This window comes from Ascaphus truei, chromosome 7 (genome assembly GCF_040206685.1).
Source record: "Ascaphus truei isolate aAscTru1 chromosome 7, aAscTru1.hap1, whole genome shotgun sequence".
NCBI classification, from domain to species: Eukaryota; Metazoa; Chordata; class Amphibia; order Anura; family Ascaphidae; genus Ascaphus; species Ascaphus truei.
Window position 1 is genome coordinate 102,017,492 of NC_134489.1, and position 12,857 is coordinate 102,030,348.

The 12,857-nt window shown below is 42.7% G+C and overlaps 1 long non-coding RNA gene across 1 annotated transcript in view; it reads right to left on the reverse strand.

Moving 5' to 3' along the window:
* Nucleotides 1–12,857, reverse strand: part of LOC142499816 (uncharacterized) — a 317,563-nt gene that overhangs the window by 24,358 nt on the left and 280,348 nt on the right. The window lies entirely within an intron of this gene.

Sequence of the window (12,857 nt, forward strand, 5' to 3'; positions counted from 1 at the left end):
CTACACTATGAGTAAAAATTGTTTTGTTATATTTTTATTCTTGCCGATGTTTGCGCAGAGAGAGTGTCGGATCTCTCTCTGCTGACATTTTGGCAGGGGACAGCGTATCGCCAGGTTATCGGGAGACAGACTGTCTCGCCACCGGCTACTCGGCGTTTTGCTTTTGCAGTGATTCGCCAGGGATTCGGCCCTTCCTGAATACTGCGAGGGCAAATCGCCAAAATCATGCCGATATCGAACCCCTGCCGAGAGCACTTTTTCGGCGCTTACTGCATGAGGCCCTATGTTCTTTAACATGGGGACTCACATTTTCTTAAATATAAACCAGCGTGTTGCAAATCATTTGATACTGTAAGTATTCTCGGGCTTAGCATAGGGAGAGAATGGTTCTGGGATCACTCGTGGCATAAAGATCTTATAACCAATTCTTCTGTCTTCATATGTCGTGTGATAATCTCAATAGAAACAAAAGTAGAACATGGTGCGAACTGTACCAAAAATTATTTTATATGAGAAGGTGTTTAAAAATTCACACTTACGCAGTGCCAGAGTAATAAAAGCGTATACAACTCAAAGTTGATCCGGCGTCTCCCCGTCTCCGACACTTCCGGTATCGCAACTTCTGGTTGGTCAGGTGATGGAAAGGAGGTGAGCTGTGGCACGTCTCGTACAGGCAGGATGGAGCTGGTAGCAATTGCAGGCACTGTAGCAGACTCTGTGGTAGCTCCCACCCCATGGCTTCCTTTAGTCAGGAAGAGACAGGTGGTCCCTCTCTGCCTGGAGAGGTACCCTAGATGAAAAAAATATATATATATTTTTTTTTTTTTAAACCGCTACAAGCAACAAGTTTGTTAGCTCAGTTGTTGTTTTACTGGCTGGGACTGGTTTACAGATAGACAGGAGACTGGAGACAGGTTTAACGTGGTGTGGGGAAAAAAAGAATCCGAATTTTAGATAGTCCCTGGTAACCAAACCTTAATAGAGGAACTAAACTCAACTGATGGACTGGGTCAAGTCAGATGATGAATGGGTTGTCGTTGCTTAATACTACAGATGTAGCAAGTTTTATTTAATTTAATGATATTGCACAATGTCTCGTTATAATACCGATTTTTCATAGGATTTAATGGCAGTAATAAGAGAGAATATAACAAAATATCCTTCCAAAACGTCCCAGGGGGATCAATAATCCTTGATACATCTAGAAATCCAGTAATATAAACATTCAAATTCATTATTATTTTGGTATATTACTTTGATTATATTATGTTATGCCTCTTTCCGTCTCCTTGCCTCTCTTTGCCATCTACCACCACCCCTTATATTAGGTAACGGGATGAAATATCCAAAGATCTGAGCAGAAAACAAGAACAAGGTTATGTCTTCGATTTTACCTCAACCCCAGCACAGATATTTGAGCCTCGGGCAAAAATTTGCACTGAGGTCCATGGGTGTCAGATTCTCCCAATCTGGACCTGTTCATCTCTAGTTGTTGTCATACAAGCTTTTCATAGGTTGTGAAAAAAGTGTCTTCCTCTCACCATACAGGAGAACATTGAGAACCTCTAGCACATGATGTCAAAACGAAGTGTCCTTCAAGGATAAAAGAGTAAAAGTTGGAAATGTCAGCTCAAGCTTAAACTTGTACTACATAATGAGATACAGCTATTGCCATCACAGTTATCCAATTAGAATGTTGTGTGAGGCAGATAAAGCCAGCTCCCATCCTTACTCCAAACACATGTTTTGGCTAACAAGTTGTGGCAGCTGTGCAAACTGTTCCTGGAATGCAATAAAATAAATGAATCTGCAGGGTGCACTTTGTGTTTTTGGAAATCGTTAAACATTTCACAGTTATCAGGAGAGCAGTGGTGTATGGAACAAATGCAATGCATGTGACGGTAAGGGGGTAACCAGGTGTAACAGGGGACTTATCCCTGTTCACAAATGTGCCTCTAATCCAGCAGTGTGGTGGTTAACTGCTGGTAGGCAATTAACTAACACCACCTGGCTGATTACAGGTGTTAGAAAAAGTCTGCCTCTGAGACAGGAAGGGAGATTCCTCAGTCCACAACTGGGCTGAACCAAGGAAGGACAGATGTCTTGAGCGGCAAGCTGACAACAAGACAAAGGGGACAAGATTCTAAACTTGGAGCCAGAGATTGCCTTAGCACACAAGGGTGCGGATCCAAGAGAGCAGAGAAGCTTCCCCTACAGCAACCCAGCCAACAGATAAGACTTTTCTTATAAGACTATTATCTATGTCTATCTATGTATATAAATGTCTCTATGATTTGGGCTGGTGAATCGCTGGTCTAACCACGCAGAACTGGATCACAAGTGTATATATACTCCAGAGTGGAGCGGATTTTGTTTGCTGATTTACATGTTTGCTGTGTTTAAAGCAACAGGCGCAATAAAGCCTTATTTTAATTTCACCTTAAAATAGTCTCCATTGCGTACCTCTGAACATGTCTCTTACATATGGTGTCAGAAGTGGGATGAGAGGTGGCCCTTGAAGTTAAAAGGGGCCCCGGAGATTGCCTGTGAAATTTTTTTTGTGCTTTTTGCCTGCATACAATATTACAAATTGCCTGAGCAACAAAAACAAAGATTCATCTGCAGCAGAGATTAGAACTAAAGGGATACACATCCAGGCAGGAAATCTACACTGCACTGAAGAAAGCCACAAAACCACAGATGGACTCTTTTCCCTGATTCCAAGAGGAGAGAGAGAGACTGTGCTGAAGCAGGTAAACCTTACTTGCCTATCACAATAAAGTGTAATATGGTTGTTGAAATAGGGGCTTTGCCTTCCAGCTGTAGTCAGGGTTCAAGAAGTGAGTTAGCGCTCCAATGAAAGGAGCTAGGCTTTGTTTATTGTTTTCTTTAAAAAAAAAAATTTTGTGCTGAAGCAGTGAATACAGATGGTGACCCACGAGCGGCACTGATTCTGCAAGTAAAGGCTGCCACACCATAGGACTACCAGCTGTGAATGGAGTCTATGCAGAAAAGTGTGAAAATTGATGCAAGACTGTGCTGAAGCAGGGTAATTTTCAGCAAACAAGTGCTGAGTGTAAAATTGCCCTGCCGGGTAAAAACGGGATTGCTGAACTGTGTTAAAGGTAAAGAAGGACTATCCTCTGTAAAAAGACTGCCTTCCATATGCACACAAGATAGCACATTAGCAGGTCCATCACTAGGATGTGCAAAACGTTCACTCAAGGTCGTGAACCAGGGGACTGACGATTTGTTCCCCGTTCCATGGTTTGTGGAGCACCGGTCACCTGTTTGTCCTATTTCCTTATTCCTACGTCTCTGTTTCAGGGTTTAATTCTGTCAACCTTACATTGCACTTTGCATGGTACAATGTGCTAGCCACTAGCACAGAGATGGGCAACTCCAATTGACCCCAACAAGTCAGGTTTTCAGGGTATCTCTGCTTCAGCACAGGTGGCTCAGTCTTCGACCAAGCTACTGATTGAGCCAAATACAAAAAGGACACAGCGCACAACGCTCATAGTGCATTATAAATATATTAAAACAACCAATCAATAAGGTAAGTAGTGTGCGTACATCAAGGAAATTCAAACAAGCATGTCAGGGATTTAGTACCCATACACCACATAGATAGCCGGATCAGAAGTCATCAAGGGTATTTGGAAGCTGTTCCGTGATATCCCGGTTCCGGATGGGTATGTAAAGAGTCCTTTATAGTCCTTTATAGTCCCCACTCGCATATGAACAGAGTCCAGCACACCCGCGGCTCACGTGAGAACGGCCGTTTCAAGCGGATCTCCACGACGGCTGGATTCCTCTTGCTGTCCTCCGTTCCGGCACTTCCGGGTTGGTGACGTCACTGGAGGGTTTCACCGAGACTCGCGTCGAAATCCTCCTCCGGTAGCCGAATCAGCCCGCAGTATTAGGGCAAAAAGTCAAGGCAGAACACTAGCACACTATCCAACGCGTTTCGAAACCGTAAAGGTTTCTTCATCAGGGAATAATGAATGGTCAGAATGCAGGCATTGAAATACCCCACGCCGGCGCCCCATTGGCCCGTCAAACGGACGCTCCAGCCAATAGGATGGCGGCGAGGAGGAGTCAAATACCCGATACACATCAGTATACAGTTGCTACTGGCAACATATCAACACATTAAACTTTATTAACATCAACAACATTACAATATGTTTCACCTACTGATTGATCCACCTGTGCTGAAGCAGGGATATCTTTAAAACCTGATCTGTTGGTGGCCCTTGAGGACTGGAGTTGCCCACCCCTGCACTAGTAGCTCTTCCTACACCTAAGGAATCCTTTAATAAATAAGATTTCAATGGGGTATTTTTTCTTTGATACATGTAGTGCAGGGGAGGGGGGGGGGGAGGGGGGTTTGCCCCAGAATTGCAGCACTTTTGCCTTGGTACAAAGTCCGACATAAATATTTGTCATGCTATATTAATTTCCTCTCCCCCTTTAATGAAGAACATCAGAGACACCTACAAAAACATTTTACTTGTGGTGCAGTTTTTCATAGAAGCTGGTATCACCATTACAGTGTTCAATAAACAGAGAACAGAGTGGCCAGTATCCAAATCTCTGCTCAGTGCTAACACTCCCAAAATGTGCTCAGCTCTAATATTAGAGCCGTTTGAAGCTGCCCTGCAGCTGATTCATGAAACTTTGGCATGAGACTCTGAAGGCAAAAAAAAAAAACTAATTTGGCAAAGTTGTATTCTGGGCTTCATATTTGCATGCTTTCACAATGTGCCGGCCACATGTTGAGTGCTAGCATGAGCTGTGAGTCTAAGTCCCAGCTGCAAGGAGATTTGGGTGCAAAGAATGCAGTTCCACTTTAATTGACAGTCCTTTTTTATTTGAGGCAGTGAGTCTTTGTGAAAGTAGCAAACTCAGGAGACAGCCAACTCTGACCATGTTCTGAAATGCTGCATTCAATCTGAAATCCTTCAGTCTACATCTGCGTCGCCCCAAAGGCGGACAGCCTTTGGTGCACACGAAAGGCAGCTAAATGGTGTGAGCCGTTGATGTTTGGTGATGTTAAAGCTGCTCTATTTCAATCTGAAACTCACAAGCCCTTTATCCCCTGTACCCAATTTTCCAACTCTAACTGTCCATGAAATGACTGTGAATTGACTGTATAACCTCTGTTCATTTAATGTAACCATCTATTGCTGTCATAAGTCTGTGCCCAGGACATACTTGAAAACGAGAGGTAACTCTCAATGTATTACTTCCTGGTGAAACATTTTATAAATAAATAAAACATAACATACAGCAGGTACAGTAATTCTCACTATAATGTCTCATTGCTGGCTATTTTACTACACGGTACTTTACTTTATTAAATGGACATATATTTATAAGCAGTCGCATTGTTTTCCCAAGTTAAATAATCAAGGACAGACCCCCTGTTTTTGCTGTTTTAAGCATTTAAGAAACCTCTGTCAGCTTTGTGTCTGAAAAAACTTCAGACATAAAACTAGATAGAGAGATAATATTGCACGCTCTTCACACATCACTTGAAAGGTCAATCTTAGTAACATCAATAACCAATATTTGGTACTCAGAGAAGCTCAGGCAGAAATGGGGAAAGGAATGTCGAGCGATTTCACCAAGTATTTAGCTTTTTGCAATGTCCCATCAGAAAATAGTCCCCAGGGTTTACTCAGCTGTGCTAAATGGAAAATCTGTAACCTGCTAATGGAAGTACCAAAGATATATAATAAATATATTTACAGTGCATTGCTCGTGCTCTGATCACTAATCCCAGATCTGCAAACTTTCTTTGTTCTAAGGAATAGGATTGCCACATAGCACCTGCTGGTGGGAACGCAAGCCTTCAGAAGGCTGGTTGCTGGCAGACTGAAAGCTGTGAAAAAAGTGTCCGCAGTCTGCTCACATGTTTAAGTAACGTGTACACAATCCTCCAATGTCAGATCTTTCCGGAGGCTTGGGAAAATTATGCCAATCTGTTCACCAACACGAAGAGTCATAAAAGAAAAAAAAGAGGATCTTAGGATCTAATGCAGCATAAAGAATGCACGACACGTAATGTGTGATGCATCTGAATGATTTATGAAGAGTAACAAGGAACTCGGAAGAAGAGAAGCTGCAGCAATTACCAAAATCCAGAGAGAGGAGTAGGAAGGAGTCAAACAACATTCCCTTCAAGGGAATGAAAAATGTTGGCTGCTTTGTGGACAGGTAAACTGAAAAGGGAAATTCAGACCAACTGAAGTTCGGTTTTATCCCCTGTCTGGAGTAAGAAGAAGTGAATGGTGGACCCATACTGTACTCTCTCTCAGTGATACAAAAAATATTTATCTCTCTCTCAGTGTGTTTTTATTAGTTTAAGGTATTTATGAAAGTCTTGAAGACTATTTCTGTACCTTATTTAGGACCTTCTTTAACAAGAGTAGGATGATCCTGTTTAAAACCCTGATTAGAGCCTAGAAGGAAGGACCCAAACAGGGTGATCATAATATCAAATGCATAAGCAACACAGACGGAGGGGTGGGTCGTGGTTGGCAGGTGGCAATCCTTTTCCAGCAAACAAGGATTTGTTTTTTTGAAAGACTTGCTGCCACCAGATAATCTGGTGGGGATATATTCTTCCTGGTGATTGCTTTGGTGAACCAAACTCTTTCCCGTTCAGAGGGTGTCCATCCCATTGGGTTTAACAAAGATGGGAGCAGGGGCCACACACATGATACAGGATAAGCGACACCCACAGCAGCTGTTTTAGTAGCAGCAGCACCTCTAATGGCACATAGTTTGAACTCTGGGACATCGATACCAGACTGGTTAATTGCTGAGATTATCCAACCTCATGTAGCGGTGATATTTGTTGGACTAAAGGGGTTTCTGGAGGTAAAGAACAACTGGATAGTGTCCTGTTTCAAAGTGTAAATCTTCTCTAGATATCCTATCTGTTTATTTCCAACCTTTAAGGATGAGGTTACAACCAGTTGGAGTGTTTAATAGCCAGCGAGTTGCAAAGTTTAAAACTAATAAGGATGATAAGATCTAAGAGTGGCTTGGTGTTCCAGTTGGAGGTGTAGTTGGGTAAATCTGGCCTTGTCTATTAAGCAGCACTAAGCAAGCAGACATAGAGATTTTGGGAGGTCCAATAAACAAAGCAGCAGAGTGCCTAAAGCTGCACCATAAAACCTAAGATAAAAGACAACCAACCTTTATTGAAATGTATGGGTTAGAAAGATGAAGACCCCTTCTAGTTTAACCTGTAACACAGATTTCCAATCTTTGTTGGCATACCAAGATATATACTTGTGAATAATCGCATTATACCTGACTCGAGTATGTGGTTGTACCAAGAAGTAAATAAGGCCAAGGTAGGAAGAGATTGTCCTGCCAAACACCCATGCTGCTATCCAAACAGACTTTGAAGACTACAGTAGGTTTGTGTCCCTTAAAACAGCTGTGAATGAGACCTAATAGCAGACCCTTGGAGAGAAGGTGGATCAAACAAAACCATGGTTTGGTTGGCCAGATGAGATATATCAGCACTATGGCCTATTCTGAATTTGTGAAGAACCCTTAGAAGAAGTGACAGGGAAGGAAAGTTATATGGAAGGTCCAGTTTTCCAGGAGAAGAAACTTGCTCCTTCTATGAGACACTAAACTGAGGGTTAGCTTCTGCTGAAAGAGTGCATCTTTTAGCTTGTTGGTCTCTCCCGGAACAAATACTTTTGAAAAATAAATCTGAGTGGAAAGAGCCTTAACCAGATCTCCAGAGCTTTGCTGCAAATAATTCTGGAGCAAGTACCACCCATTTTGTTTATATAACACACTGCGGTCCTGTTGTTCATCTGAAGCAACACTCTTACATTGTGATGTTCCTAGGAAACTAAGGACTGTAGGGGCAGTCTGGCTGCCTTGAGTTACAAGATTTTTATGGAGGTGAGACTCAGCTACCGATCAGTTTCCCTAAACTGCTCAATTCTAGAAGAACCCCTCTCAACCTAAAAGACATGCACCTGTAATCATATCGAGATCTGGGGGTGACTCAAATAGAGGTGGAAGAAATACTGTAGAAGAGTCTACCGTTGCAGTTCTGTCCTTGAAACCTGATCTAAATGGATGAAAGTCAATAAAGGTCTCCCTTGACAGATGTGGTGAACAGGAATGAATTAGGACTTTCTGCACATTAGAGGAGCCTAAGGCCTCGCATATAGTAGGCGCGCATGATGGACACATGGCGTCGCTGGAGATCTGGAAGAGGAGATGCAACGGGGAGGCGTGTCGAAGGCGCGCCAGTGACATCACGTGAGCGGTTCACCGTCATTGGCCAGAACCGCGCATGTGACCCGGCCGTCTTGCGACAAAATCAAAACTTTTTGTCAGCTCAGTCGCACCCTCTATGGCCGCCTCATAGAGGCACAGCCTTTTGTTCGTGCGGACGCAGCCTAATAAAAACTCAGGCCTAAAACCAAGAATTTCCCTAGAACTACTGCTAGTGTTCTCAGTGGAATCTGACAGTTCTGCAAAGCCTGCACTACAAATGTCTGTGTGGACTGAACTGTCTGGAGAGGAACACGGAGCATGGATACTGTATCTGGAGTGAAGCCAAAGTACTGGATATACTGAGAAGGGGTAAGGAATCGGATGGATTTCTTTAGCTTTATGGGAAACCCTAAACAGTTTAATAGGGTGACAGTGCAGTTCCAAAATATCTAAACAATAATTCCCAAGGAGCATGTCGTCCAGATAAATATGGCAACAAAACGTCTTGAGGTGGAGATGGGCCACTGCCTACTTCATGAACCTGGTAAAATTTATAAGGTGCATTGGATAGACTGAAAATCATGACCATACACACTGAATCCACCTGAATCTGAGAAGCCTTTTGTGATTGGGATGAATAAGAATTCCGTGAACTTTCTTTTAGATATATTTTACACATAGAATGGGGCTGAACAATTGGAGATGAAGCCTTCCATTTGGAAACTCTTGTACCTCACAAAGTGATTAACATTCACATGTTTGGCACTGGTCAAACCGAACAATCTGATTTCAGTCCTGGGAAAAGATGGCTTACCCTGCCTAAGATTGAGAAGTCTGCCAGCTCTTTTCTGCCCTGGTCTAGGGACAGAGAGGCTGCAGTTTTTTTTTTTAAATAGGAGAAAACCTGAGGGAAAGAGGCAAACTCCCTTTTGCCACCCAGAACATTCATTTGTATGAGGTGATCTCCTGTAATTGCGAGTACTGTATCTCCATTTTCAAAACCTGGAAGGAGAAAGGGAACCTACTAGGCTGAGATCTGCAGCGCCCTACAGGAGGCTTGAATGAAGAGGAACTGAAAAACTCACCTTTCTACCCAAAGAATCCTCTATTATAATCTCAGGAATGTCCCTCAATTTGCCTTATGTCTAGGCCTGGATGTCTGGTATGCCCGTATGTCTCCTTAAGAGTAGAAGGCTAGATTGTCAAATCCAACGTCACTGATTCAGGGTAAATCATTCTCCGGTCTTCCCTGTAGATCTGTATCTTGATATCTCGATGTAACTCCTCCAGCCCTGTTCACTAGAGGCACTGGACCCAGAGACTTTCTCTGAGTTTCTTTAGACCGGGGGTAGAGAGCAAGGATAAAGTGTCATCTACTGGATCGTGCCTGAAGAGGACCATTCCTTTAACTTGGTATCTTGAATAAAGCAGAGGGCCTCCCAGTCCCGAGAGCTACATGCTGGCATCTGCTTGTTTATTCCCAGGATGATTCCTGCTTTTATAGACCCCAAACAAGGAACAATCTCCTTTCTTCCTTTTCCCTTTAGACCTCCAACAAGGTTTTATGAGATTTTTCCCCTCTTCCAGCACTGTGGTTTCTCCTCCAAATCGTCTGGAGAAGGGGGTTCTACCAACTGCAATTTCCCTCTTTTTTCAGCACTTGTTCCTCAGGGAAAATATTAGTTTTTTTTTTAAACTAATTGCTGAGGAAATGGAGAGTGTACTTGGTGGAAATACAAAGGAGTCTGTAGCAGTGAGAGAAACCACATTTGCAAGGAAAAATGTGATGGGGAAGAGTGCATGCTGCTCTTGCCTATCCCTCAACCACTTGAGCAGTTTGACGCGGCTTTTTGCCAACTTTCAGCCTGCCTTACCATTCTTCCACAGGCTTGCATGCTGCGTTCACACCAGCTGCTGCTGGGTGGAAAGCTTCCCGACTAACAAAGTTTGTTTTAATACTCTTTTAGAATAGAAAAAAAGCCATTTGTGAACCCTGACCCTCAGTAAGTCTGCAATTCACTCAAATATGGCTTTTAAAAATTGAAGACAGGCAGCTGTACTAAAAACAACCTTTGTTTTGCATTTCAGATGGTGGCAAACTATATGAGATTGTTGAATCAAGCTCTGGAGGTATTTAAGTAGGTCATTTGCTGAATTCATCTGGACTGTTTTCTAGCTTGGAACATCTGTGTGCTCAACACTGTGCAGAAGTAGGAATCATGAACATTGTGTACAGTATCTGAAAGGTATTCCATTATTATCTCATCACTACAAACTTAACATTTGGCACCATGTTCATGCTAACCCATTGTAGGAAAAATTACATAATACCATGAGAGCTTAGTTTCTTGTTAGGCCACTGTATGGATATCTTCCATAAGTACATTCTTTTATACAAAACGCTGCTGTTTGTGGGATATTCAGCACATTGCACACCGGAGCATACACACAATTTTAGATTAATATTTTATTACTTAAAACTTTCAGAATGGCTTTGTATCAACTAAAATTGTGCAACTGTAGGGAATATATTTTCTCATTGGATAAATCCTCTTCTGTTTTATCGATCCGTGGTGCCCAAGCAAGATTACAGCAGGGAGACTTCAATAAATCACAAACATCACAACTAAGATCTCTTCAGCAATACATAAAGTGCTTGTTATTAATATAAGTACCTTCTGCCAACACATTCTGCAATGCAGTACAAAGGAAGCAAAATAGCGCTCTGTGATTGTTGTCATTAGTTAACATTTGATGTATTTTCTTGTTACCAGTTTCCACGCTGTGGCGCCTGTTTGGGGTCGCTATTACAGGGTGAATCTAACCTGGTTCTGTTAGGTTTTCCTCCCAGAATGACTTCTTCCATATGGTCTTACCTTCCAGTAAATTCAATTGTACTTTGAGAACGCACACTCTTCTGCACCAGCTTATTGCTGTTATTTTTTAAATCTCATGTCCAGAAAATGTGATGAACCGTAGGTGTGTTGAAGTTGTCATCGCATTCTCCATCAAATAGTGCAGGAAACATCTGTAAATTAAAAAACAACCTACAGTGTGCTCCATTTGTTTACAAATTGTCTGTACGTGCTTAGATGAAGGTGAGTTGAGGTAGGGAGCACACTGAAGCACTAATGCATTCTGCGATTCAACAGGTCTGTTAGACCTCATCCCCACTGCTCGCAGCTACACTCGCTACATCGTGAGCGGCGCGAACAAGATACGGCACTCTATGGGGCTAGCCACAGTCACTGCCAGTGAGCATCTGCAGAAAGCGCAAGGCGTGACCACCTTTGCCAAAAGACAAGAAATATGTCTTTTGGCGTGGCGGCCGAGCGTTGGCTACGTCATGGCGGCGGTTCTGTCAATAAGGGTGAACAAGCCGCGTGGCATCATGGCCGCACCCCCGCCCAAAATCTTGTCTTTGCTCCCCCTTTTCTCCGAGTCCCATCGCGACCCTAGGACCACAGATCGCATCTTAAACTGGTGCACGCGCAGCCAGGCGCTCCGACGCATGCGTGCACCCAGTGTTTGGGGCCGTAGTGTTATCTTCATGCCACACACACACCAGAAGCCAGCGGGACAGAATTAAATTCTGCCCCGCAATTGTTAAACAGTATACACAGAGAAGACTGAAGAGGTGACATTCATAAATAAGGGTGGCTATGGAAACTAGGATCAAAACAAGCTCTTTACCAGGGACTTTGACCACTTCATATTATGCCTGATTTATTACATTTGCATTGCAGAGTATTTTTTTTTACATCATGTAGACACATTTATCAAAAGGACACAGGGAAAACCAGCATTTGTCAAGATGGATTGAAAACAGGAGATTATTCTGAAGAGACATGTTCTAAAACAGTGGTGCTCAACTCCAGTCCTCAATACCCCTCAACAGATCAGGTTTTAAGGATATCCCTGCTTCAGCACAGGTGGCTGAATCAGTGACTCAGTCAAAAACCTGTGCTGAAGCTGGGATATCCTTAGAAACTGACCTGTTGGTGGCCTTTGAGGACTGGAGTTGAGCACCCCTGGTCTAAAATATGGACTGTGATACAGTATATAACATTCTTCACCCCTGTGCCGACTAATTTGCAGCAGGATCCTCGAGTACTTTTACCACTTGTTAGTGGTCATGCATTACAAGAATTCTAATTGCAATATTCCACTTTGGTATACAGTATATGCATAAACAGGATTCCTGTGGTTTTGTCTCTGGGTAGACAGGCCTGGAGTTTATTTATAGGCATTGGTTCATGCCAAATTATAAGGATAAGCATGCACTGCTGTTAGGTGCGCAGCTGCAGTGACTTACATGTGTGTTTATGTTTACAATTACACTATCATGATTTTAAACCATTATTTTGCTGGCTTCAGTAGCAAGGGGATTGCATTACCCTCCTAAGACATGTTACCGCTGAGAGCTCTAACTCTCACAATATTGTAACGGTATCTGGTAAAGGTTGTGATAAGATGTTGGGTTCCTGCGTTACCTTTAAGAATATATTTTTCTGTAATGTGTCCTTTTATACCTAATATAAAGATTAGGAGCTTCAAGGCTTTGTACATAATAATGACACCAAACTTCCTAT